This window comes from Oxyura jamaicensis, chromosome 1, assembly GCF_011077185.1.
Source record: "Oxyura jamaicensis isolate SHBP4307 breed ruddy duck chromosome 1, BPBGC_Ojam_1.0, whole genome shotgun sequence".
Taxonomy (NCBI): domain Eukaryota; kingdom Metazoa; phylum Chordata; class Aves; order Anseriformes; family Anatidae; genus Oxyura; species Oxyura jamaicensis.
In genome coordinates this window covers 92961720-92988883 of record NC_048893.1, presented here as the reverse complement: position 1 = coordinate 92988883, position 27164 = coordinate 92961720, and the positions used below count along the sequence as shown (strand labels likewise).

The following is a 27164-nucleotide window of genomic DNA, read 5'->3' as shown; positions in this document are numbered from 1 at the left end:
AGCCCTTGAATGTATTTCCTACAACCCCATGGCTGTTTGGTCTTTAACTCCAAGCTTTTTGGAACTTTGACTGTGATTTTTGTTACATTTTTATGCAGCGTTGCTACACAGGCTACTGGTCTGTAGCTGTTACCTTTAGAATTAACATGAAATGCACTTACACGTTTTCTATTCAACAGAGAGTTCTCCTTTAAGAAAATTATGCTTTTACATATATATATATATATATATATATATATATATATAAAACTGACTTGAAAGCTATGGTATCAAGAAGGTTGTGCTGCTTTATTAATTGTTGTGTTGCTACTCTCTTCAGAGAGAGTAGCAATGAATGCATTATGCAGGAACTAACACCATTGAAGCTGTAATAAACTAAGTATAAATTTTAGAGTAATGTTTTGAGACTGATTATCATTAAATACTATTTGATTTACTGATAATATGCTAGACCGCTTCAATCATACAGCATTCTTAGATGTATTCACCAGACATCTCCACAGCAATGGCTATCATCAGGGAGGCAAAGAACATTATTTAGTGGAAAGCCAGTTAGGAAAAAAAAATGCCCACCTGACATCTCATAAAGCAAAAACAACACATTATTTCTCTTCTATATGTTGGAAAAATAAACCTTTCCCAATCCCTAGGTATTCATACCAATCCTTTGAAGTGAAGACCAAAACAAGGCAAAATAAAACAGCACAGCTAGAAAAATAATAATAATAATAATAATAGTTTTCTTGCTACCTGGTGCCCCTCTTATTTTTATTTTTAATTTTTATTCCCCCCCTCTCCCCCTCCAGATATGCTTTTTGCTTGTGCTTCCCACTCTTTTAGTTCCCCCCCCCCACGTATTTCTTCAGCTTATGGCTGAGACACCACCACTGCCCCTCACTGACTGTGGTAAATTGTGGATTAAAACAGCCGCTAGGGACCACAAATCTGAGCACTACAGCCCAGAGTATGAGACTTAATTCCTCTCCTTTCACAGGAGCACATCCAATGATACAGTAATGGTCATTTGACTGATGTGTGCCATCATGTGGCCAAACTCAGCAACACCCAAGCATCACAAACCTTACTTCATTCGGTGCTGCAATTTTAAAAACAAGATGAAAGTGAAATAGAGAGAGACTGGGCTGCACAAATGCATTCATTCACGCCTGTCTCTCCAGCAGGAATTCAGGATTCCTCAAGTGACAACACGCCTTCTATTCCTGAATGGCTGCTGGCAAGTCAAATAAGGGTTACAATCTCTGTACCCCCGCTAAATATATTGCTGCCACAAAAATTAAACCCTAATGTGTCTTCAGGAAGTTCTGCATTTCTAGTAGATGCCATTATATCCTCACACATCAGTGAGGAGCTCCATCCTGCTGTATGGCAGCAGAGGAGGTGCTGAGTGACCACCCTGACAAATGAATCAAGCTGATTAGCTGTCTGGAGCCGGCCACCAGGGACCCAACACAGAGCGGTCACCTTTACACATAGCAGCACACGAAAATTACAATTTCAAAAACATTTAGACACTTACACTAAAATAGCAAATCCAGCTGTTTTTGTGAGTGTGGCTTAACACAATTTCATGGCCTCACCGCCTTGCTGAGTGGTGTTTTCTGCTCCTTTCTCTTCACAAGGCTAAAGTGAGTGATTAAAGCTGGCAGTGCTGACTCGTCCTGAACGCGGTGGGCTGGACTGCGCGGAACTTCCAGCCACAGCACTGGGTATGAGCAAAAAACGACAAGGACACGTCAGTCCTTGAGCAAGCAGTCACAGGTCAGGCTGTCCTGATCACAAACGCAAACTGTAACATGGTTCGGTGATGAGCAACTGCAGAGGCACCGTCCCTCAATTCACATATATAAATATTGGAACCCATAAAGTAAGCTTGTACTAGAGAATAAAATGAAATACAAACCACCTACCAGTCTACAGAATGAAGAATCAGAGCTCAAGTTTAACTTAAACATTTATTGATAGGGTTTAGAGGCACACAAGACCACCACAGTCATTTTATGACCTCCTATATACCACACGCCACTACATTTTACCCAGTTACCCATGAATCAAGCCAAATAACTTTTGCACAGCTCAAGGATGTCTTCCAGAGGCACTGAGTCTTGATTTGAAACACAGCACCTAAAAACTCTTCCCCATGGAGCTAGTACCAGAGGTAGCACGCGCACACTTAAAACTGCCTCATGACTACATCAGTTTGCCCAGCATCAGCCTGCAGCTGCCGATTCCTGCGTCTTTCTATGCCAGTCTGAAGAGCCCCTTAGCACCCAGTATTTTCTCTCCTTGAAGGCACTTACATTTTGCAATCAAATCATCTCAGTCATCTTTTTGAGACCGACACAGAATTAAATGGTTTTCCATTTCACATTGCTAAGAGTCTTGTGGATGACTTTGGAGCCTGTTTTCTACACTGGCCATAATTTTTAACATTAAATCATAAAATACAGTTATCAGAACTAAGTACTTCAATCAACAGAGGCTTTGACAATATCCTACAGAAATAAAATCCTGTTTTTTTTTGTTGTTTTTTTTTTTCCTCTCCTTCTCCTCGATACCTTTTTCAACAACTCCAGATCTCAGCAGGCCTTTCAGACACAATCTTGCACTGAAGACTTGAGAGTCTTGACCTATGAAAGCACCTAAACGTTTTCCACTTCTGAAGATACAGCTCCCCATTTCAAAGCTATCATTGCCATCCAGTGTTTCTAAATTTGTTTCTTCACTCTTGGCTGATTTGAAATCCCTATCATTTGAATATGAATGGGACTTTGCTAGTCAGTGATCAAGATCTGAAAGACTGCCATTTGTACTCATACATATATATATATATATATATAGTTTAACATTCTTACCATCAGAAAAAAACACTGCCTCCAAAACCCTTTGGAGACTACTGTGTAGCTTTTGCCTAGTGTATAAACCAATCTTTTTTGATGCAGCATAAATCCTATCTTTTTTTGAACTACCCAACATGAGTACAAAGAACAGACTTACTACTTCAGTCTCCATAGAGGCTTTTTATACATTTGAAGACTTAATGTGTCCCCACCCTTTACTCTTCACTTTCCTTTCTTAATGTTTAAGATACTTATCATCATTCCACAACAAGATAGCATTCAAGCATTTATGTTGTGCCCTAGATCAAGATGCTGCTGAAGCCTGGGCTTGGCAGAGGCAAGCAACCAGTTTCCACACTGAAGATGGAAGCTTGAAGCATCCCCAAAACCTCAGAGACTGAAACAACAAAGCCAGCAAGTTTACATTACATGTATTGCAGTATTGAGTCTGCTCTGCAGTCACACATTTAACCAGCCAGTCCATGCTACTATTATTTTCCATACAAAGTCACAGAAACCAACTTTTCAACCAGAAGAATCGAATACGAGGAAGACTCATCCTGCACTTAATTAAATCAACTACGTGGAAAGTCATGCCGTAGAGAATATGTGCCCGTACGAAGAAAAATGTCTTTTGCATTTCAGTTAAGCTTCAGCATAGCAGGTTACAATGCTCTCACAATATATCCAATTTAGAGTGTGATTTTTGTCCATGAACTATACTGTATTTGTCATCTGTCACAGGTCATTTTGCTCAGACAGAATGATTTTAATAGGAGGAAGATGCAAAGAAAAAGAATGCTTATGAGTCATCATGTTGACAGTGAAGGACAAAAGATGTGTTATTTTGTTTCCTCTTTTACCATAAGATGCTCTTCCAGACTTTGTGAGGTTTATGATTTTTCAATGCATTTAAAGATAAGGGTGGCAGCACCATGGCAATTCCCATACTGTATTCTCCTCAAATTTAATATCATATATAGCTATGCCTGACTACAGAATCTAATTCAAACTTATTCATAAAAAAAGATGGAGAGACTTTTCCATGCTTTAATACAAATTTAATCTGATAAATGCATTCATTTCAAACTGTTATGTACAAACATTGAGTGTTTAATTGATTGTGAAGTATTGAAACTTAAAAGTAAGCAGTGAACCATGTATGAGGAGCCTCTTAAGAACAGAACTCTGCTGCATTCATATTTCCTGTTTTTCTTTTCTGTAGCTATGTTTTATCCTGAGATCCCTTTGAGGCAATCAATAAAAGGTTTTCACATGTGTTTTAATGTCTTATTCCAAACTTCACAGCTTAAATTACCTTACAGTATGCTGTTATCTGCATTATTGTCATAACCTAATCTGCTTTAGTAGAAAGCAAATTATTCTTGAATACTTTACACGAAGAGTAGAAAAAAAATGGTCAACTACCAGTAAGTAGCTCTCCTGCACCTAGGGAGGAATTTCCTGCACCTGTGGAGGAACGGTCCCAGGCACAAGGACATGGTAGGGGCTGACCAGCTGGAAAGCAGCTCTGAGGACATATTGGAGGCAGCCACTAAGATGATTCAGTGACCGAAGCACCTGGAGCATTATGAGGAAAAGCTGAGAGCTGGACTGCCCAGCATGGAGAAAAGAAGGCTCAAGGTGAATCTTATCAGTGGATATTAACACCTGGAGGTAGGGTGTAATGATGATGATGCCAGGCTCTTTTCAGTGGCACCCAGTGACAGGACAAGAGGCAATAGTCACAAGGAGAACACAGGAGATTCCACCCAAACATAAGGAAGCACTTCTGTACTGTGTTGACTTCTTTACAGGGTAACTGACCAATGGCACAGCTTACCCACAGAGGTTGCGGAGTCTCCATCCTTGGGGATGCTCAAAAGCAATCTGGACATGGTCCTGAGAAGCCTGCTGTAGGTGGTCTTATTTGAACGGGGGGGTTGGACAAGATAGATTCCAGCAGTACCTTCGAATATCAGCCATCCTAAGCTAATGTTCTCTTACTGCTGAATTATTCAGAATACCATGGCAATTCTGTATAAAACAGCAGAAAGCTGCTAGCTCTAGAAACTGCCCTGAAATGATCAGCAGGCTGTGGATGTTGAAAATGTAGTAGAAATAATAAGAACACAAGCCTAGAGATCAAAGGAAAAAACATCAACAAAAACATTTCCAGCTAAGCCTGGAAGCACGATGTTTGATTCACCTCACCAATATCTCCCTTCTTGTTCAGGAGCTGTGTGCAGGCATCATTGTCAGGAAAAAAAGTAATTCCCTAGTATCAAAACTGCCATATCAGGCCCATACCTCATCTCTGAAAATAGTAATTCCCAAAAGGCACAATAGGTTCCATAAAAAAAAAAGCATAATTTCACAGTAATATAACCATATGGGAAATGTCTTCCTTAACACATACAACTGCAAATTGGCTTATGACCTAAAGCATAAAGTTTTATATTCTTTATAGTTCTACCTCACTGCAAACTGTCATCCTTTTCCTCAATGATGAGGATGGAATAGAGTAAGTCAATTAGCAGAGACTATCCACCTGATTGCTGGATTCAGCATGCATTAGTTTTAGAAACTACAGTAAGTATAAACAAATGGAGATGTTTGTCTGTCTTCATTAGCTCCGCACACTCAGGGACATGATACAAGCCTAAGAGAAGAGAAGCAAAGCACTGGCTTGTATTGTTTCAAATTGCCGAGACACTCCTTTATTTTAATCCTTATTTTTAATGCTACAATTTCCATGACTGGGACCAACTCCCATGCATAGTTGTATACACATATTTTATTAGTTATTTTTCATGGAATGATCAACATATTTTAAGAACCACTTCAGTTTACAGTACAGCTACTTCTCCTGTTGTAAAGCTATTCAGATAATTATTTTGGTCATCAAAATTGGCCAGCTTCAGAGGTTATGTCCTAGAGAACACGTTGAGGTATGGGTAATAGCTATCCTACATGAATCCTTTAATGTCTCAGAGTAAGTCATATCTGACATCCCATTTGTCATCCTGAAATCCTGAGATTAGAAGACAAACAGCCCTCAAAGTTGAAGGGAATCCTTCAGACAGAAATCACTTAAAAAGTAGTAAGTTAATAAAGCGTAGAGATGCTTATGCAGAGTAGTCATCAGGCTCATGGGCTGGGATTTTGCTCAGACCTCTTTAAATAACTTCCAAGATAAAGAATTTAATTTTCCTGATAAAATTAGAACGATTAATCAGGAAGCACAGCAAAGGATATATTTCCCTTCTATAAGGGGAAAACCAGCTAAGTTATGATAAAGAATTTATTAGTAAGAAGAGTTCTCCTTAGACTTCATTGGGAAATGAAGGGCAAGCCAATAGTAAAATATTTTAAAGCTCATTGTGGGCTTTTGGAGCACTGGTGAAATGTGCACCATCTATCAAGATTATTAAGATGAAACTATTAACCCTCTGACAGTTTAATAACCATTCTTTATGTTATAATAACACAGGGCCCCTTTGGGATCAGAGTTCCAATTTTGGAGGCTGTGTCCATCATTTGTCAAGGAAATTGAACCTTTGTGTTGAGCAAAACAGCAACAGGACCAGCCTTCCCCCACCTTTTCCTCCCAAAACCATACAGCCTTGCAGCTTCAGGTCCAGGTTTTTCTTTTTACAAGACTTTTCCTGTACATGGAGCTATTTGGTCTGTACACTTCTTGGGGGAATCACAAATCACTGGACTATGGAAACAAAACAGAAAGAGAGTGTTAATGAACTCTGGTCTCACAAATCTCAACACTTCTACAGCTCATAAGGCTTTAGACCTCTTATGGCACTGACACATTATGGTACCAAATAAATGCCAAATCCCGAGTGACTTGTATCAGTTACCCTTTCCAGTAACGCCTTAACCAGGCACAGTGTACAAAGCAACACCTTAGTTCAGCACCTGGAAAAAGACCTTGCATCTTTCTTTACACACTTTGCAATACAAGTCAAAAATAGAAACAAGGAGTATTAACATTCATACCATGCATGGCTAGTGGCGCACACACCTGCATTCCTAATCCATCAGGTTGAACACTCACACACTTGTTGGCACACCCTGACATTCTGGAAAAGACACTTTTTCTTTTTTAATTCTTCATTAGGCAGCACTGCAGCCCAGCTCAGTACTAAGGACTAGATGTGCAAGCACTGCCAATTCTAAGGCAAGCTGAGGGTTGCTATTACCTAGAGAGAAATTTGACTTCTTCCTCTCTTCATGATTTTTCAGCTGTCCACTACCAATAACCTTACTTCCATGGACTCACTTCCACATTACATATAGGGATAACACACATAAGGTTCCTAAACAGCTTCCCATACAGTACACAGTCATATTTATAACTCAAAATGTACCCAACCATACTACTAAGATGCATTCTTTACAAGTTTATAAATGATATGTCATAGGCAATGGCATGTCCCCTAAAAGGCAGGCAAATTATCATCAAGCAGACTACTCTTTCTGAAATGAGGTCCTTAGGTTGACTCACCCTTACTTACAAAGATACGAGGGTTTCTATCCTACTGCTTGTGCACTTCTGTTCAACACGAGCTGTAATTACAAGTCACTGCACTGTGAAACAACATAAGGAGGGATGTTCTACTGTGAGACTCAAGTCTTCCTAGTTCACTGTCAGGTACTTTCCTAGAGTTCCTACTTGACTGTGCTAAGGCAGCCTTAGGAAAGCATAGTGATTTGCTAAGGCACATGAATTAAGGAAACGCTTAAATCCCTTGTAAGACTTGTGCTGTACCTTGAAAAGGCTTCCTGTTAACCAATTCTGTTTAGAGCCTTTTCTCTTCACTTACAATATGGTAACAAGGCAAGCTCAAATGCCTCAGAACATAAAACTGTTTTGTGAATAGCACCCCAAAAATATCAAAACCTGTACAAGAATGCTTTCAAATGCCAGTCAACCACTTACTCATGGGAACAAAAAACCTCTTATGTTCGCTACTAAATTAATCCCTAAAGTCTTGTTGTTTAATCAATGATGACAATTAAAAGTGACACACAAAACTAAATATATATACATACACACAATATTTTATACATACATACTGACATGTATTTTCACTTCTTACAAGCTCTTCAACAGTCTGAGCACCAACAGCTGAGCTTGGGAGACATGGAAACTTCTTACTTCTAAATTCATTTTCTAGGAATGAATTACTGAACATTTGATGGCTTAGCTTCCAGTATGTTTTGAGAGCTAACGATCAATTTATCCTTCCTACTTCACCTATACTTTTATTTCACCTAAAATTAAAGACCTATCAGAGACTCCTTTTTAGAAGTAGTCCTGACTGCAGAGGTATGAAATGTATAAATGTAGAAATAAGCCTGCAGTAATATTCAAGCTAGCACAAGCAAAAAACTCTTCAGTAATGCTGGACTTCCTTAGTCTACGGTAATAACCTAACTCAAGATACCTCAATATATATACAAATAGGGCCTAAATCTAGCAGTTCTAGAGCAACATAGCTCTAAAAACTAGTCTGGGCTTCCTTATGAGACTAAAGGGAAACAACCTGATGAGCTTCAATTGGCCTGGGGTTGAGTTTTTTTGCTATGGACATTTATTCGCTTCTCTTCAGCGGACACAATGCTGAAATAACAGGAACAACAAAACAAACATACAAAAAAAAAAAAAAAAACAATCCTCTGTCAAGTCATACTGGGGCAAATCACTGAAGAATTCAGGCCCAATTCATGTATATGGAAAAAGTGCAAACAGTCCACTGAATTTACATACATATAACCATGCATAAACAACTAGTTCATATTTGAAACAGAAGGGGAATTGGCAATAGGACAGACTTGGAGGACCAGGCAAGAGGAACTCTACAACAGGCTATGACAGGATTCCTGAGAGAGCAACAAGGCCTGCAAACATCATGTTATGTCACTACCACTAAACTGCAGCCCAAGAAAATTGGGAGGGTAAAGATCTGGAGAACATTAACAAATTCCATGTTTTTGTCCTTGGTTTATAAAGCTGGAAGATCATCAAATTATATAAGAATACTCACATGGAGTTGTCACAGAGTATTTATAATATTTAGCACTTAAAATTTCAACAAACTCTTCAGAAAGCTAGCATGGCCATCTCCAGAGTAACATGCTAAGACCCACTAAAATCTTGCTATAATATAACCAAGAGGTAAGCATTTCCACCAGAAAGTGAATAACTAGTTCTGACATAATGAGAACATTCCACAAAATCTCACTTACAATCTCACTCCAATCTTTTATAGCTATTCCACACCCACACTATAGTCTACATTTTTTGGACTACCCTTCCTTGTGAGTATCAAGGTTTGTCACGTAGCCAAGAATTCTGCTTCCCTAAGAAGTGGCAATGCACAATCACCCAGTGAGGGTTCTTTTGCAGAAATATTTTATGTAGCCATGTCAAAGTCTTTAGCTAGATCAAATTCTAAGGCGTTTGTGTATAAAAGCAAAGAGCTTTATTATCAGCATGGTTTCTTTATTCAATTCATCCTCTGCTGCCATGGTCCAACATTTTTGCTTCCCCAAAGCACTGGGGGATTTGAATCTGAAGTTTACCTGAGCTCACAATAAAGACGGCATTCAGTTCTGAAGGCTGTGCCAGATGCCTCGCTTCCCCAGAATGTGCGGGTGCTCAGATCTGTGTTTTAGGTCAGGCTCATCTCAAGCTGCATACAGTTCTCCAGTGATGAATTGCAGTACTATAAACAACTGACCATATCACCAGGCTAAGATTAATTAGTCAGGAAGAGCACTTCAGATCATGCCATTTTAGTTTTAAAGACTATTTCAAACAGAGTCAGTCTGAGAACCAAGACAAGAAAAGAAAGAAAGAAAAAAAAAAAAAAAAGCACCTGTAGTTTTGCTCAAAGAATACACTCCACTGTTTAGATCATAGCTTTCTTCTTTTCTTACTTTCCTGAATGTCATTTTCTGTGTCAGGTTGTACCAGGGAAAGGGTTGTTTTTTGTGTGTGTTCATACAACACTTCATAAAGGTCTGTTCTTGAGACACTTTCTGCCCCATTTTTCAGACCAGCTGTTCCTACACAAGTAGGTCCTCAGCTAGTATAAAGAAATTCTACTGTACCACTGAAGTCAGTGTAGCAATGAAAAAAATCAAGAATACCACCTATACTTCTAAATGCATCTACCCTCTCTGGATATTTTCTCAATCTCTGTCACCAGCAAGCTATAAGCAAAGTCTGCACTAGCAGTCAGGAAAGGGGATAGCAACAAATAGCAAGAAATTAAACAAATCATGCACATGGACTTAGTGTTCCTGAATGTAGAAAATAGGCAGGGGGATAAAGGAAATCAGTATCCTAAAACCAGAGGTCCCAATAAACAGAGGTAGTTACATTCACTGTCTGCTGGAAGCCTCTAATCAACATATCCTTCGAACTGTGTCACTGCTACTTTTTTCCCCCTGTAAACTTTGCTGTGTATGCTTAAACTCAGAAATTATACAGACTTGTAAGCATGTGCATTTGAGCTATAAAGAATTTATACCATGTACTTTTAGCCCTGTGCCTAATTTGATGTAATTCACTTCTGCAACCTTGCTACTTTTCAAGAATTCAACTCTGACCTCTAGCTATTCCTTCTCCAATGTGGCTCTATTTTCTGTCCTATCCTAAACTTGGCAAAATTGCCTTTGTGTTAGTGACTGACAGTCCTGCCAGATGTCTTTGGGTGACCTCGGTACCCTTCATCAACTGTCAACTCTTCCCAAGTTTCTAATTTAAAACACCCCCCAACAAATCTCATCAGTGTTCTGTGTCAGCACTCTAGGGGAAAGAAAAAAAAAATAAAAAAAAAATTAATTTGCATAACCTTTCTCTTCCACAAGTATCTGAGTGCCTAATAATACAATGAAAATCCTGCTTATGTCATCTTATCTCCCCACATGAGGCAAGGTCAAGCTGGGCTTTCATAACACTTTGGAGAGAGTGATGTCTCCTCTCCTCCTTTAAGCCCCTAGGAATTAGGTGCAGCTCCCCAAAACTCTCCCCATTTCCCCATCTTACCTCACTATTTCTAGTCAGAGTTCATTAGGTTCCACACAAATGAAGGGATTTTCCTTTTCCTATGTAGGAAAAATACTGCATTCCAAACTTGAGGTTATGTGGGAAGTCATCTGTATCGCCCAACTGGATGCATCACCTTTTTTTGTATTCAATTTGATTTTTAATTTTGTGAGCTTTTGAAGGATGCTCTATTTTGAACCAAATCATTGGGTTTCAGTCAAAGAGCACCAATATAAAACATATGCCATTAAATTACACATCGAATGATGATGCTAAAGAGAATATCCCTGTGCAGTCCTCTGCTTTCTTACACCAGAAATTAAGCAATCTGACACAGTCACTGCCTCTTCCTTACATCAGCCTTCTCTCCTCTTCCAGTTCCTTCAACTGTCTCACATTTTGCCACTAGAGTTAGACTAAGGAAGGACGGAGAGGGTTTTTTTAGTATTTAAAGTTTTGACAGTGATACTTGTTTGGGGAATTCTTTTCTTCATCTCAGTCACTAAGATTTCATGGTTTGCACTCTTCTCATTAAGCAACTTGCTCTCAATTAAGTTGCTTGAGAGCTTTGACTGTGAGGAACTCAGGCATTTATTTCAGATTTCTTTCTATTGAAATTTCTTCCTATTAAATACATTTAACTTCAAGAACGCATTTAAGATGCTAGGAACTCAATGGCTCTTAAGAACATACTTAGTGCTCAGTAGTTTGCTGAATACAAAAGGATTTGAAGGCGTATTTAATTATTCTGATGAAATTGGAGCTGGAAAGAACATACCATTACTTTAATCTGCAGTCCTCCAAGTGCATTTGTAATTAGTCGAGTGTACATTTCCCACCAGAGGAACAGAAACCCTACTCTGCAGAACCCCTCTACTATTTGGTATCATACGTCTTTTAAAAACTTTTTGTGGAGTACAAAGCTTTATGGAAAGAAGTAGTATTCACTTCCTAAATACACTATGGGTAAGAGTGCAAGCAATTCATTTTCATTATTACTTAAGTACTGGCAATGACTACAGTCAAGCTTCACAAAGCAATTTTGCATTAAAAACATGTCCTTGGTCACTTACAACTTCTCGCAAATTTATGTTTTCTTCCTAGGACTAGGTTGTGCTGAAAACCTGACATTTCCATAAAGTTTGAGAAAATTATTTCCAGCCTATTTGATAATACAGCAGAGAAAGAGGGGAGCTGGCAGCATCAGAAGAAAATTGTACATCCCAAGCAGATCAAAGACCTACATTTTGTCCATTTCATGGGTTCTTAACAGCCCCTGGAATGGTGTAACCCAAAGCTGACAGCTAATTGTCACAGTATCACTTGGAGAAAAAAATAAAAACAAACAAAACCCCAGAGCTTCCCTGTCTGTTTAATCAATGGGTGACTAAATCACTGGTGTTCAGATAAAAAAAAATCCACAGATGAAGTGCAGGTAGATTGACCGAGTCCACAGTCTATGCTCTGTGGACTAGGCCAGTCTTTTCCTTAAACAGATAGCATTAAGCAGTACAATAGTCCTGCAGCAATAAAGATAAATCATGACTGGACTGAAAAGTAATCACAAATGGAGAAGAAAAAGAGCAAGCCTTCCACAGACAGCGGCAACAAACTGGAAAGATTGCTGGACTGCAGCAAGGTAGTCACAAGTCCACCTAAACCATAGATTTTTTTTTTCCTTCACTATCTCTACTATACCACTGAGAGTCCACAAAACCTTTTCCCTAGTATCCCTCTGTATGGTTTCCAGGCACAGACTAAAAGACACTGTCTATATTCATCCTGCCACGTGGGGAAAAATATAATCTATCCCTGCTTTAAAAAAAACCTCTGAAGTGTACTGTATAAATGTCATAAAAAGAAAAAAAGAAGAGGAAATTGAATACAAGAGGCAGAGATCTCATTATCAGTCTAAGACGATGACTGTCTAAATTATCCAGATTTTACAAAATAATGTTTTGCAGCAAACTTCATCAAAGCATTTCATTTCCTGTGGAAACTTTTAAATTGCCTAAAGGCATTCTTTGACCAGCTGTACAACGTATCAAATAAATACCCTCTGAGCAAAGAGATTCCCACAACAGAAGCACCTGCACAATGTGCAATAACACATTTCTTTTTCACATGTTTGTTCAAGGCAACCACACAGCTCCACTGGCTCATCATTTACATTCACAATGGACAGCTGGCATCATCTAAATGAAGCATTAAACTTGTTTGTGCTATCATTAAATAAATAAAATAAAAAGAGCACACGCACCCCTCAAAAAAATAACTGCAACAACAAAAAAGGAAAGGAATGTCTTCAAAAGTTCTCCCAGATTCTGAAATGTTTAATTGCACTCTCAACTGCCAACCAATTGAAATATGCTGCTTTTCATATACAATGAGCACTAAGGAAAAAAAATATAAATAAATAAATCTTCACAATCCCACAGAATACTGATAGATCAAGTTGCCAAATCAGGGAGTTTGGATAAAGAAGTATAATTATCACAAGTGTCTGCTTCATTAACAGATCACAATCCAACAGAAAATTTAACCATATGTTGCACTTTACTACGTCAATGGTAAGAACAAAAGAGAAAGCTTTATAGTTAAGCCTCCTGAAAACACACGCATCTGCTGAAATCTAGAGGGTAAAATCCTCCCCTCGCTTATGTTAGCAGAAACATTTCCATTGGTTTTAGATGAAGCCCTGCCTTGTCACAACCCACATCAATACCTTGTATCCAAGCCCACCCAGTTATGATGGCTCAGCCTCCATGGATACCCAGTTCTGTTGGTCTGTGAGGTTTCTCATTAATATGACTGTTCTTATCATCCTTTTTGGCAAATTTCTTGGGCAGAGAAAATCTGTTTCTCCACAAAATAGCTTTATAATACAACTGCTTCTAGACCCTCAAAAGCTGATCTCATTCTTCCTCAAACACATAAATCCTACTTACTGTGATTCACTTCACCAGGCTGTGGCGAGAGCCGCCGCTCTACCAGGAATGCACTGTTTGGTGCTGAGACCTAATCAGCAAGTGCCAAAAGCCACAGCAGCCAAACAAGACATCAGCATCTACTGAGCCCAATTAACAGGCAAGTCTACTGTGATAAGGCAGGCCCAAGGTCAGGCTTAGTCAGCAAGGTAAGGGTGGGATCAGCCAAGTACCTGGCTGGACTCAGGCCTACCTCCAGCATAGCCCAGGCAAGCAGAGCAAGGTAAATGCAGCTCACAGGCTAGGAGGCCCCTTTTCATGCCTTGCCTAGCTCTCTCCTAACGCTCTGCACCTGAGCATAGCTCAATTACACTTCCTTCAGAAAACTCAGGAAATAGCTGCAGGCAGGTAGGGCTACCAGAACAATTCAACACAATTCCCTGTTTTAGGTTCCCTACACTTCATGCAAATCTGAGACTTGGAGTCCTTCCAAATCCATTTCTTCCACACTGAACTTCTCAGTTTCTCTGTCCTGTCCTCCTGCAAGCTTCTGGTCAACCCCATGGTCAGTGGGCAACTCAATGCTCTCACTGCTCAGCTACGCTCCAGAACAAAGTTTTTTGGGCTGATCTTTAACGTCAGTGCCCCTCTTAAAATTCCGTTAAGCCTAAATTTAGCCTGAATGTTCAGTGTGAACTGGAAATAAAAAGATGCCTGGGAAGTCTGCTTTCACCAAAATTAAGATTTTGTAATCCATAGACAGCTATGTAAAGCATACGCATGTCCTTAGTAGCACATATAAATTATACCTAATAATTAGAGGAATTATATACAAACAGGATGCAAAAAGTCCCATTCCAGTGTTATTACTTCCAGAGGTCACCTTATAGTAAGAAGGTTTGCAGCATGTGGGATACCAGTCAGCTGCTCTGACTTACCTTGACTCATTCCTTTTCTGTTGGACAACTGCTGTCTGACAAATTACAACTCTAAACCTTCTGGAATGATTTTGGTGTTGTAGAATAGCTCTCAACTGGGAAGCAGAAGAGATTTCTTTAGGAGGTTTCCAAGGAAAATTCTTCATTTCTGTAGTAAGTTATGTCTCCTGTTTGTAAGACATACGTTTGCAATTAGGTGTGTTCAGATAAGAATGGCCAAAATTTGAACAATTCTCATGTTGCTAAATTCCATCAGTCCTACAGCTTCCAAGATTCCAAGCTGCATATCTCAGCACTTTGCACTGCAGTAAAGTGAGCTGGTTTAAAAACTGCTTCCACACGGGCCTCCCCCCCCCGCTTTTTTTTTCCTTTCCAGAATTAAAAAATTTGGTCAGAGAACAAATACTGATATTAAAAGTTGCAGTGCCTTTTTGATAAGTACAAAAATGTACAGGAGTACAAGAGCTATACCCTATTCCCTCACAAGGTCAGACAGTGAAAGTTAAAAGTACTACCATATCTGAGTTACAGGGGTTTGTGTAGAATATGAGTTAAGAGAAATACTTGCAATTTCATAAAAGAAATGGACTCAATCTCCTTACTGCAAAGGTGGATGCAGCAATGGGGAACTTGCTCAGTGGATTTACTGCTTTGATGTTGCTTTGTTTTTGGTCAGTCACCCTGAATTTTGTCTCTGTTCAGCACTATAGATCATACCTATTTCAAAAACCCATTGCAATACATGACCTCCCCCAAAAAATATTTGAGGTATTCAGACTTTAATATTCTCACTGTATGACAAGTAGCCCAAATCATGGAACGACTTAACTAGATGACTGAGCAAGACAAAGCATGCTTAAATAGGTGGGCTGACAAAGTGTACAATCACTGTGAACCCAGGACATAGTCAAACTTGTTCTTGTCCAAGTGCTTCCAGTGCTTTCATTTTTCTTTTTTTTTTTTCTTTTTTTTTTTTGTTATAATGCTTTAAATGCAAAAGTGGGTCAATCAGGAAAGTGAATCTATAGTTTTATTCAAAATAATATTTGTGAATGTTTCTCACTCTGTTCCTCTTGCTTTTCTCATTACTATTTGATAGCTCTTCACAAGACCAGTTTTAGTGGTCTAAGCTTGGCTCAAATCTAGAACTTGGAGCCTGACTGTTTTGTTCACCAGTACTGATCCCTTCAACATCATATTTATTCCTCTCAACTAATGCATATCAACAACAGTGGGGAAACAGGACTGAGTCTAGAATTTAAGAATAGCTGTTGAAGGCAAGTTTAATGATGTGATACTCTCAGGAAAGTAAAGGAAACTGCACCGTAAAATAAAGGAAACTTCACCATTTTTGGAACTTGTGACAAGCTTTTTTAAAGCACCTACTGAATAAATGAAAAGTACATAGTGGAAATATTTAATATTGTAACAATAGCTACACTTCTTTCCTCTGAATTTTTAATAGAGTATGGACTCCAGATCTATTTTGTGTCTTGAAGAAAGACCTTTTCCCCAGTATTATTCAACATACTGAGATTAGTGGAAATCTTTGTGACTTTTTTCTTTCACTTGTTATGTCTGCAATTGTCAGTGGGTAAACAGACTTATGGCTGCATGTAACTGGCAATTGTCAATCAGTTAAAGCAGATGCTATTTCTTGATATTGTGAAGAACTGCTGATTGATAGCATTTTTCCCTTTGTTATTAACAGAAGTTTTAAACTTTGTCAAACTTCTGGACTACTGAATCTATTTTAAAAAATGCTTATTTAATCCTGAAAACATCAGGGAATGCTACCAGTGATAAAGTCCTGCTGTTAAAATAAATATTGTATTCCACTTTCCAATCTGTATTTATTTTTAATGCAAACTGCTAAGGCCTTGTTCAACAGTGGGAGTCTATTTATCTGCACAATACATATTATTGTTTACAAATTATCACTCGTTAACTGTTACACCTGCACATGAACAGACAAAAGAAAAGCTGTGCTGAAACTGCATGGATCTAACAGGGGAACATTCTTGACACAACAGACTACAGGTTATGATTTTTTAACAGATCATTTTATGAATTGCCAAGTGATGACAATGGTCAGAATTGTAATAAGGTTTATAACCAGCTCTGCTGCACTCTCTGGTTTTAAGAAATACGGTGTATTGATTCACATAAATAATACAAAATCCTAGACAGGTTAATTCTCACAGTAATCCAGTTATGCCAGAAGAGAGAAAGAACTGGAGCTTCCTTCCAGTGTGCAAGGAACCACTGAAGATAAATAACACATTTTAGCAAGAACTGCTATACCCACGTCAACTCTTCATTGGTAATGAAATTTTTGGAATTGGATTTCCCAGCATGTTTACTATTGACAACATTCTGTTGCCTTTAGAATCAATGTTTGATCTGCTCGACTCAGCCAACATTTCACCTATATTAAACAACAGGGTGTTGTTGTTGTTCTTTTTTTTTTTTTTCTGGCCTTTTCTTTTTTTAAAGAAAGAACTTTATCTGAAGGCACCTGGACCCAGACACAGAACCATCATTACCTTTCATCACCATGATACTAATCCCTTCCACTGGCACCTTTAACTGGATGATTCTGATGACTACCAGTAAAATGTAATTGCTCATTTCATTCAAATTGCATAACTCAAATTCTGGCTTAAGATTAAAGGTCTGATCCTAAACTCAAAGGCAGAAATTGAATTTATGACGGTCCTTCTGCAACTGGAAAGCACATTTTAATGATGCATATTTTTATATGCATCACTTTTCATAATGTATTTTGCTAAGTTTATTGTGTCTTAATTTTGCATAGGACTATATGCTCTGTAAGGCTTTGCTGATCTTATAGTAAACACTGTCCATTTTCATACATCATTTTTTCATCACTAAAAAACAAAACTTAAGTCTGAAGTGAGCAGTAGTGAAGTTTTCTGTTGAAACAGCAAACACCATTTCAAATTTTACCTTAAATATATACTGTTTATTTTTAATTCTTACTTATTATATGTAGCTTTTTTGTTTATATTGCAATAAGTAAGAAATCAAGTCTTCCATTTGCCCATAGGATTTTTTTCTGTAAGTATCCCAGGGGAAAATAGACATAATCTTCAAATCTTGCTCTGAGCAAGCACTTTGTAGCTCAGTTTTGTATGATACAGTAAATATATCTTGAAAGGAGCATCTGAATGAATTTGTATAAATGGCCAACCTCACCATGAACTGTAATGTGACAGGGTTATGATCTTCAGATCTTGTACTTCCCTTCCTTCAAGCACTGCTAGCCTGAGCTCCTTGTCATGTCTGAAGTGATAGATAGAGCTGGAAAACAAGATCAGAGTAATTTCAGTATCAGCTACCCCGTTTAACATAGAAAGAGACACTCTTAAATGACAAAGAAAGAAATGTACATCAAATTTATGTCCCTCGGGTGCTAGCTCAGTCAATGACTTCTAGTAGATATTTTTTGTCTATACGGGGAGGGCATTTACTATTTTAAGCTATTCTTTGAGGAGGTTTGAGTCTGCTAAGCAGCAGATCTGCTTTCTGAAAAACAAAAACAACAAAAAAGCAGCTTTGTTGAAAATCCTCTATTTCTTTTTGGCCAGTTCTCCCAGACACTTTAATAAGCGGGTTTATTTCTGTTTAGACATCTTATGTTAACAATTACATCATGTTAAGCACATAAGTGCCTGTTAAAAACAGCTATCAGCACCCTGTAGTCATTGGCCCATCCATTACAGTTTTCAGTTGTGTTAATACAGCAGTGCAGAACATTGCTGTAGAGCTGAACACTGCTGTGTAAGGGAGCAGATGGGAGCTCAGTGCCGTGCATTTTCTGTTCTCAAGTGGATTTTTAAGATCGATCTGCTCTCTCTAGGGGAAATATGCCAATGACCCAAATAAATGCAGAGCCTGTACCCAACAAGACCCTGTGCCAAGAACACAGACTGGAGGGGCAGACCTTTCCTCCTCAGCTTTCCAGCTACCTGCCGATGGGATCCTTTCAGTTCACTGTTGTGGAGGCTGGAGGCCTGGTGGGTGCTCCCCAGCCCTCCTGTGTGAGCACTGCTCACCACCTAACAAGCTGAACTCACAAGCTGCTGCTCTTCTCTATTTTAGTGAACTAGCTTTGCTTGTCAGGGGACAGAAGTGATGAAGATCTGGGTTGTTGCACTCCCAGACTGCCTGAAGTACTTTCACCATTTTCACTTCCTTCCCTCATAAGCAGATCTGATCCAAATCTCTTCTAATGCTGATCTCTCCATAGAACAAAGATCAGGGAAAGTTGCAGCAAAGTATCCATCTCACCTAATAACCACCTTCCCTGTGACCTTAACAACATATAAACCAGCAACGAGGAGGTGAAAAACTTGTCATTCCTCTTGACTCATCCCACATTCTTTTCCAGTTTTATTAATTGAACAGATTTCTTCATACAGATTAATTTGAAGAGATGTTTGCTTTACTGTTTCTTCTGCCTTGATTAGCATTTGAGAGAAGACATTCGATGATAAAGTGTTATTAAATCCATCACAGAATATTCAAAATCTGGCATTTTCTAAGGTGTCAATCAGATGGGAAATAACTTCTCAGTATACTGTAATAGACAGCACGTATCTAATATTAATGTGATATGGCTGTAGATATCACATCCCTTTCTGGCACCTATGAGCATACCTCTTTTGACGCCAATGAAGTGGCACAAATTCAGCCAGAACAAAATTTGGCCTCAGGTCACAGAGCCGAGGCTGTCTCCAGACTGCTATTTCAAGAATGAAAACTAATGCTCAGGCCAGCCCCCCACACATCCCGATGGCTGTGCTTCACACGTGCAACAGCGTGCCAACACCTCCATGGCTTCCACAATTCCCCGTGTGCAGAGACAGCCGCTCAGCTAACCTGTGACCAAAGGAGCACCCTGTCCGGAAACACAGAAGACAGAAAGAGGCAGAAACAACACTGAACTCTGCACCTAGAAGCCTCAGTTCCTGAAGAACTGCCCAGCTGTACATGAGGGCTCTGGCAGGGGACTGATCTGAGGACCTTGCACAGCCTGGGAGCGCACACCCGGCAGGACACGGGTAGCTCCCACCTTGTGGCAAAACACAGCCACAAGCACTTTGAGTATTACTGCTGTCTGCAGCACCCCTGAACAGCATCCAAAGATAGTGGTGAAACTCATCTGCTTTATGAGTTTCATTCACTGCTTTAAGAATTGCCAGTGGACTTCACACCTGCTTTTTCTCTATAAATATTTTACTTCTGGGAATGCCAAGTTGTTTGTTTTTCTTGACTGTAATACTGTTCTTCTAGTATCTTGTTGAGCAAAAATACATAGGTATAGACTATTTTAGATGATCACAGCTATATAAATATTGATTCAGAAATGCTGTGCAAGGAATACTAGTGCAAAGCTTTGCTGGATGACGCCAAGTGTGCTCTATCAGATGGCTGTACCTTTTATGCTAAAAAAGGAAAAAAAAAAAAAAGATAAAAATGAGTCAGCGTAAACACATGAAGCATTAAAGCAGTTACCATAGCACAGAACAATGGAAAAGCAAAAAAGCAATTATCAGGTTGCTTGTTTTGGCACATTCTTGAGAAAAGTCTAATGCCATCATATCACAAAATTACAAGTAGCAAAACCCTACCCCAAATGAAAACACCAGAAATATCTAGCATCAGTTCCAGTAACTGCTGCTGCTGTGCAAACACATACATGCAGAAACACACAAATTATTTAAGCAACATTACCTTCAGGTTTAAGATGCTTACATTTCTCACTACAGGCACACCAGAACATTGCTGTCACAAAATATCCTGCACCTGTCAATTCCTTCTTACTAGTTGGGCAGTTTATTGAACCTGTGTTATGCAGGCCACCTTCATTTTGAGGGAGCTACTCATTTCTGCCTTTTTATGTTTCTGCCTATGACAGGAGTAGCAAAACATCTTCCACCACAAACTGTAGCTATTCCATACTGGAAGAACAAAGTACTTCCCTCTTCTCTAGATGAAAAATTTATTTTATTACTGAATGTGTATTCCGGAAGTGGTTTAAGATGCTATTCTATTCCTAAAGTTGCTTCAAAGGTTGAAAACTGTTACATCAACACTAAAAATTCATGAAACATCAGCTACAGAATTGTCTGCAGTAAATGCAGAAGCCAATGGCACTTCAGAATTACCTTCATGAATTATCTGTGTATGTCTTGTAATTTTTATTTTTATTTTTTAATATGCAGATTCTCTAAATCTGTTATGCTCCCCATTTGGGACTAGAAAGTCGAGACAGATATTCGAACTCAGCCAAAGCACTTTGGCAAACCAACAGAGAATCCATAGTAATTGCCTTCCAGTCATCCAAAATCACTGGGCTCGGCTGGCAAGAAAGCTGTGCCTGCATGTTTCCCGACTCCCCTGCCTTGGCCTCTTTTCCACATGCACTAGAAAGTCCTCAGAGAAGAGCAAAGACAGCCAGCAAAGGACAAGCACTAAAACATTATAGTTAGATATCCTGCTTCTTTTGTTTTCTGTAAGCTACAGAGGAATGAGACATGGGCTGGATGGTAGAAGGAGTGAAAAATTAGGGCTGAGGGGAAAAAGAGGGAAAAAGATGTGAAATCAGAAGATGTAACAATGGAATCAAGAAACTGCTGAAGAATCAAGAAATTGGGAAATAAAGAGCACGGAGGTTCTTTGAAAATAATAATAAAAAAATACTGGCATTAAAATGAAGTTGGTGATAATCTCTTTAAAGAAACAAGAATATTTTGAAAAAGTTACTGCTATGTAGAATCATAAATGGATTCCTGATACAGCTCTAGGCCTTGTAACTCACACACTGACCTTGGCCAAATCAATTCATCCATTTCTTCCTCCATTTGTTTTAAGTAGGAAGTAAGGATAAAGACATTTACTTCACAACATCTTAGTGAAAAGGTTTACAAAACATTTGGAGATCTCAGTGGTAAGTCAGCACATAAAAGCATGATATTTTTATTGCAACAGACAAGTACAGTTTATAACCTGCTGGATGAGTTGGAGTGCAGAGGATTAAAGAAAACGCATCAAAAGAAAAGTCTTCCTGTCCATAAGCTGCAGTCTATGCAAATACATCAACCTACTGTCTCCTCATGCCTCAGCTACGTAATAAAAGGCATGCAACCAAGCCACCACTTTGAGCCGAATGCTTCTAACTTATTAATTCATCACAGACAAGATAAGGAGATAGGAAGCCTCTGAAGCATGCACATTCCATTGTTTTTAAGTTTAAGCTCTTTTAACCCTGCATAGTCATGCCAGGCATTTGAAGCACCCTGTCACCACCCGAATGTCAGACAGCAATCTCCTAATTTTGCTGTTTTACCTCTATTCAATTTGTCTTGAGCAGAGGAACAGCTCTGCTCTGACAGCCAGCTAAACAACTCAGTGGTGAAGAAAGGGAAGAAAATTCCCTAGACAAGGCTCCACGGTTCAGTAGCGGAAGAAAATGGGCACAAGAGAGGGCAGCCTTGCGAATCAGTCGTAGACAACAGGACAGGTACTTAAAATAATGAGTCCTTTTTAACTCTTGCCGGGCTACCTGGGAGTGTATTTGGTCTGTTATGGGCAGCCAGTTGTTCCAGGTACACCAAAGCCCTTTCAAAGGCAGAAGAAACCATTCTCCATCCCCTGTTCCCTCACAATATCTTCAGAGAAACTACAAAAGTTTGGGGGAATCTTTACTCTTTCTTGATATCGTTTGTTAATCAGTAAAGCTATTTAAAGAAATTCTCACTCAAGTTGCCATTTGATTCTGGGAACTTAAATGACAGAAACAGGAATTTGTTGCTGACAGCCAATGAGACCATGTAATAGGCAGAATCCTTTCCTCATCTGCACTGGTATTGCACAGCTCAAGTAAGAAGTTCAGCAAAACAGCTTCTGATTTACAACGGCTAGGAAGAGAACCAGGCAAACATCAACAGGATGCCACACTGACCACTAAGTGCAGCTAACAGAGCAGCTTGACTGGATGGAAGCAAAGCAGGGGTAAATCACATTCAGGTTCTGGACCTCAACAGAAAAACACCCTGATATGCTCCATGACTTTTCCCCATCAGGTGTAGCTGTACATGAATTTCACTGAGACTCACCAATGCCAGTGAGCTGCTCCCAAGTAAAGGTAATGCCTTTTTTTAGAAGGTTTTAAAAGGTTGTTGCTCCCCCCCTTAAGTTCCTTATGTCTCCCTGCTTTTCAAGGGCAGCTATCTTAGGAGATCAACAGCAACTGCTAAGGTGAAGTGGTTATTGAGCAGAGAGACTGAAGAGAGAGGGACTGCTTACCAAAATGGAATCAATTCTGGTGAATCAATGCTACCAGAATAAAACACTGAGTTGTAATTAGACATGCTCACTTCAGAATGGCAGATAAAGTGATGGTTACACTTGTCAGGTTCATGCTTTGGATAATCAGACCATTTTAAATTGTGCCAGAAGAGAGTATATAAAGGCAGTCACCTGCCAATTAACACAATGTTGAAGAGGAAGTAAAACTTGACTGAAATCTCCTCACTATAAACAACCCAATTCCTAAGTGCCTTACTGTCCCCAGTAAGGAAGGAAAAGGAGTAGAAAAGAAAAATAATGTATGTTTCCAGGCACATCATAAGCTGCTGAAAACATAATAATGCTTCCCTGACGCCACTGCATCCTGGAAGGATTTGTATTTCTATCATTCTGTCAAATAGAAATCAAACGCTCAGCATCACTTTGATGGAAAACAGTTCAGTGCTCCTAAGAGGGCAAAATTTAAACATACAAAAAATACAGTAAAAGCACAGAAGAACACAGAGAAGGAAGCAGCTGCTTGACAAGATAACTAAAGGGTGCCAAAACACAAAGTCTCATGGACAGAGTAACTGGGGCACATACTGAGAAGCTCTTCAGTGAGTTTACATCAGCAGAGCTTCACAAGTCTTACCTTCCAACTGCACAGTCCCATCCACCAGCTGATCATCAGCTTCTCGTAATTGTGAGAGGCAGAGGTTACTGATTCAGCTGTCACTTTCTCAGAATAGACATCTTTATTTCCAGTAAGTGGGGGTTATGTGAATATTTAAAAGTAGGTAGCAGATTGACATGCCATTGCATATGGCCTCTCTTCATGCAACATTTCCCTCTGCAGAAAAAAAAAAAAAAAAAAAAAAGTGATAAGAGATATAGCAGTACATTTGTCCTCCACTGAAAAAAGCCAGGGCTCTTAAATAGCAAGCTAGTTTTCTAAGTCTTGTAATTATTATTATTATTTAAAAAAAAAAAAAAAAAAAAAAAAGCTATAATTTTCCGTTTGGGAAATTGTATATATAAAACTTACTTGCATCTACGAGAGTGCCTGCAGGGTCAGCAGAGTACATTGGAAAGCTTTCTGAAATCAGCCAAAGCAGAGTTCACAAGGAGAATAAATTTACAAAACACAGCCCAGGAATACTATTGGGAGCCTCAGTGCTGTTTTCCCTATCAAATACTCACTGCCACAGGTGATGAAAGCCACACAGACTGATTTATTTCTGCTGAGTAAGATAGACCAGGAGATCAAGGAGCACTCCAAAAGAGACTGCCTCCAGCTCCCAAAATATGAGCGGTGACCTAACTAGAAGTTATTCCCTCTGATAAGGCCCAGCAGTCAGTGCAAACATAGTATCTTTAAATCTCTTTTTCTTGTACAGTATAAATGACTCAACTCTCTTCTTTGCTTGTGTCCTAAAGATGAACCTGACCAGGATAATTGACTCTCAATCTTCCTGATATAGCTACTGAAAATAACTTCATCTAACGTAATCTCTTTATTACTACTGTAAAACACTTCTCTCTTACTTCGGGTCACAGGCAGAAGGATAAGGTGGTTAAATGCCTAAGCTGGTCCCAGGAACACAAAACTCCAGCAAACATTATTAGAGCTTCATATATAATCAGCACTCTTCTTGGCTGCAAGGAAATCTGATTTACATCAAGCTCCTGCTGCAGCAAAGGCAGGAAAGGTCCTGCAGAGATGCGTAGCTCCAATAAATCCAGACGCCATTTCAGGAATTAAACTGAGGGTCACATTCTGCTCCTGGTTATGCTGGAGTAATGGCCCTGCAATCAATGGAATTGCTCTTGATTTATATCATACCTGGTAGCAAAATTTGGCCATCAGCCTCCAGAACCAGGCTCTGTTCTCTAGAGAACTTTGAAATATTTCTAAGCCTGTTGTTTTTAATATTCCAGTTGCAAATAACAGTATGCAGGCTTTTGGAAGCAAAATACTTCTTCCACCAAACACACCTTTAATACCCAATGAGGGTATTAAAAGTAGATCTCCGTCTGTGGTTCTCAAGAACATCCAAAAGGACGCTAAAAATAAGTATAATAAATAAGAAAGTGAAAACACAATCTCCATAAGTTTGATGGGCCATAAACCATATGTTTTTCAGATAATTAGTCAACCTTGATCACTGAGGTTAAAACAAAACAACAACAACACTAAAGCCCATATCACTTTATCATCATCATAGACACTTCGGATTGCCTATGAAGTGTCCAGGGTTACAAGGGTGTAAGGAGACAGAATACTGGAGCATCTCAAATGCTGATCTCATCTTGTACATTAATCCCTCTGCTCAATTTATAGCCTGAAGTAACAAACAAGAGCTGTTTGTGGAAATAGCAAGTCTCATCTCTTCTCTTACAGCAACACTGCTGGTTGCCATCTATTTATTTATTACAACAGCTAGCACCTTACAAATGCATTAATTAGATTCAGGCAAAAATCACTAGGCACAGCTATTAAAACAAAGACCAGTGCACACAGTGATCAAACAAACAAACAGAAAACCCACAAACTGTCTAAACTAATCTTTCATGTGGAATGTGTAAAATGAGAAGAAAACCAAACTACTTTCAGGAGAGCAGTGGTGTAGAGAAGAGGAGTTTTTATGTCTGCATCCCAGCCTGACCTCTTGTTTTCCAGGAAGAGGAGACAGGTGGGTGTTCTGCATTGGTGCTGGGAAATGAAACACTCTTATAGGGTCTGCCTGCAGCAAAACAAGATGAAAGCCACATTAAAATTGATTCAAGTCATTTTGTCTAACTAATATAACCACTTCTCACTTCTTAGCCAGAGCCCAAGTGAAAGTGCTGTTTCACGTTCCTCTGGTTGCATCCATCCCTTTGAGGAAAAGACAAACCTCCTTGTCTCCAGCCACTGTAACCTGCTAAATTCTACCCTGAGGAGTAACTTACCTTTAGCCATTTAGGGCTTATGAAGATAAGCTCCACCTTCTAATCATAGATAAAACAATCCCAAAGTCAGACAAACAAGTGAACAAACAACAACAGCAGCTCTGAGGTCAAAGCACATCCAATAAACAAGGGAAAAGAAAGCCACCAAAAGAGTGACTCATTTCACGTTGACTTTTCCAGTGAAGAGACTATCTCCAGGTGATGTTGGACTGTCTCTAATATTGATTTGTGCTGGATGTTTTGATCTTACCACATTACTTGGTGGAACAAATGTCTGCATTTATATTAGATACTCTGCAGAGCAAGAGACGTCTTTTTGGATGTGGGATTTAAAACAATGCAGTGTTACCAATCATGATACAATTAAAATAATTAATCATAAGTGACCATCAGGATTACATTGCAGAAGACTGTGAAATAAAAAGAGAAGTACTTACACGCAGGCACTAGAGAAATGCTGTGCCAGGACACACACACTTCAGACAACAGTGCGTTTTAATCAATATTTAATATTAACATTTTAATGGTAAATATATATTATGCAAATGTAGGCCTAGTGCTGAGAAGAGATGTATGAAACCCACTAGATACTACAGCAGGGGTTCAGTCAAAAGGGGGACAGAGCTAAACTACCCAACTTTATTCCTATAATAATACATTAGTCAATGCAATATAAAGCAAAAGAAAAAAAAAAAAAAGAAAGAAAAAAGTATTCAAAATACAGACTGTGTATAGACTGAAAAAGCAAAGATCTGGGTATACTTTAAATTAAATGAAAATAATTTATCCTAAAGACATCCTCTCCACAAAAATATTCAATGACGAAACAAAGCATGCAACAATAAAGTCACAGAATAGGAATGACTGTAACAGCAATGGCCTCAGATTTTTGGTAAAATCAACCTGAAGGAGAATATCACCCTGACAATGAAATTTACACAGTGTATAGAGATTAAAGAGATTAAATAGCAAACTTGGGCTTTTTTTTGACCCACCTCCCTACCCCAGCATAAATACAGTGACAGGACTGACTCCTTTGCAGTTGTTCTGCATTTACCATCACCTAAATGGAGGCGAAGCCTAAGCCCCGTAGAAC

General features: G+C 39.0%; 1 long non-coding RNA gene across 1 annotated transcript; it reads right to left on the bottom strand.

Annotated features, from left to right (window-relative positions):
* Positions 1-870: 870 nt before the first annotated feature.
* LOC118160467 lies at positions 871-27164 on the bottom strand. The gene is made up of 7 exons (XR_004747518.1): positions 26506-27164; positions 25783-25860; positions 23769-23966; positions 18017-18121; positions 14798-14964; positions 3016-3255; positions 871-1723 (listed from the first exon to the last, which is right to left on the bottom strand). It is a non-coding gene; the product is annotated as an uncharacterized LOC118160467 (long non-coding RNA).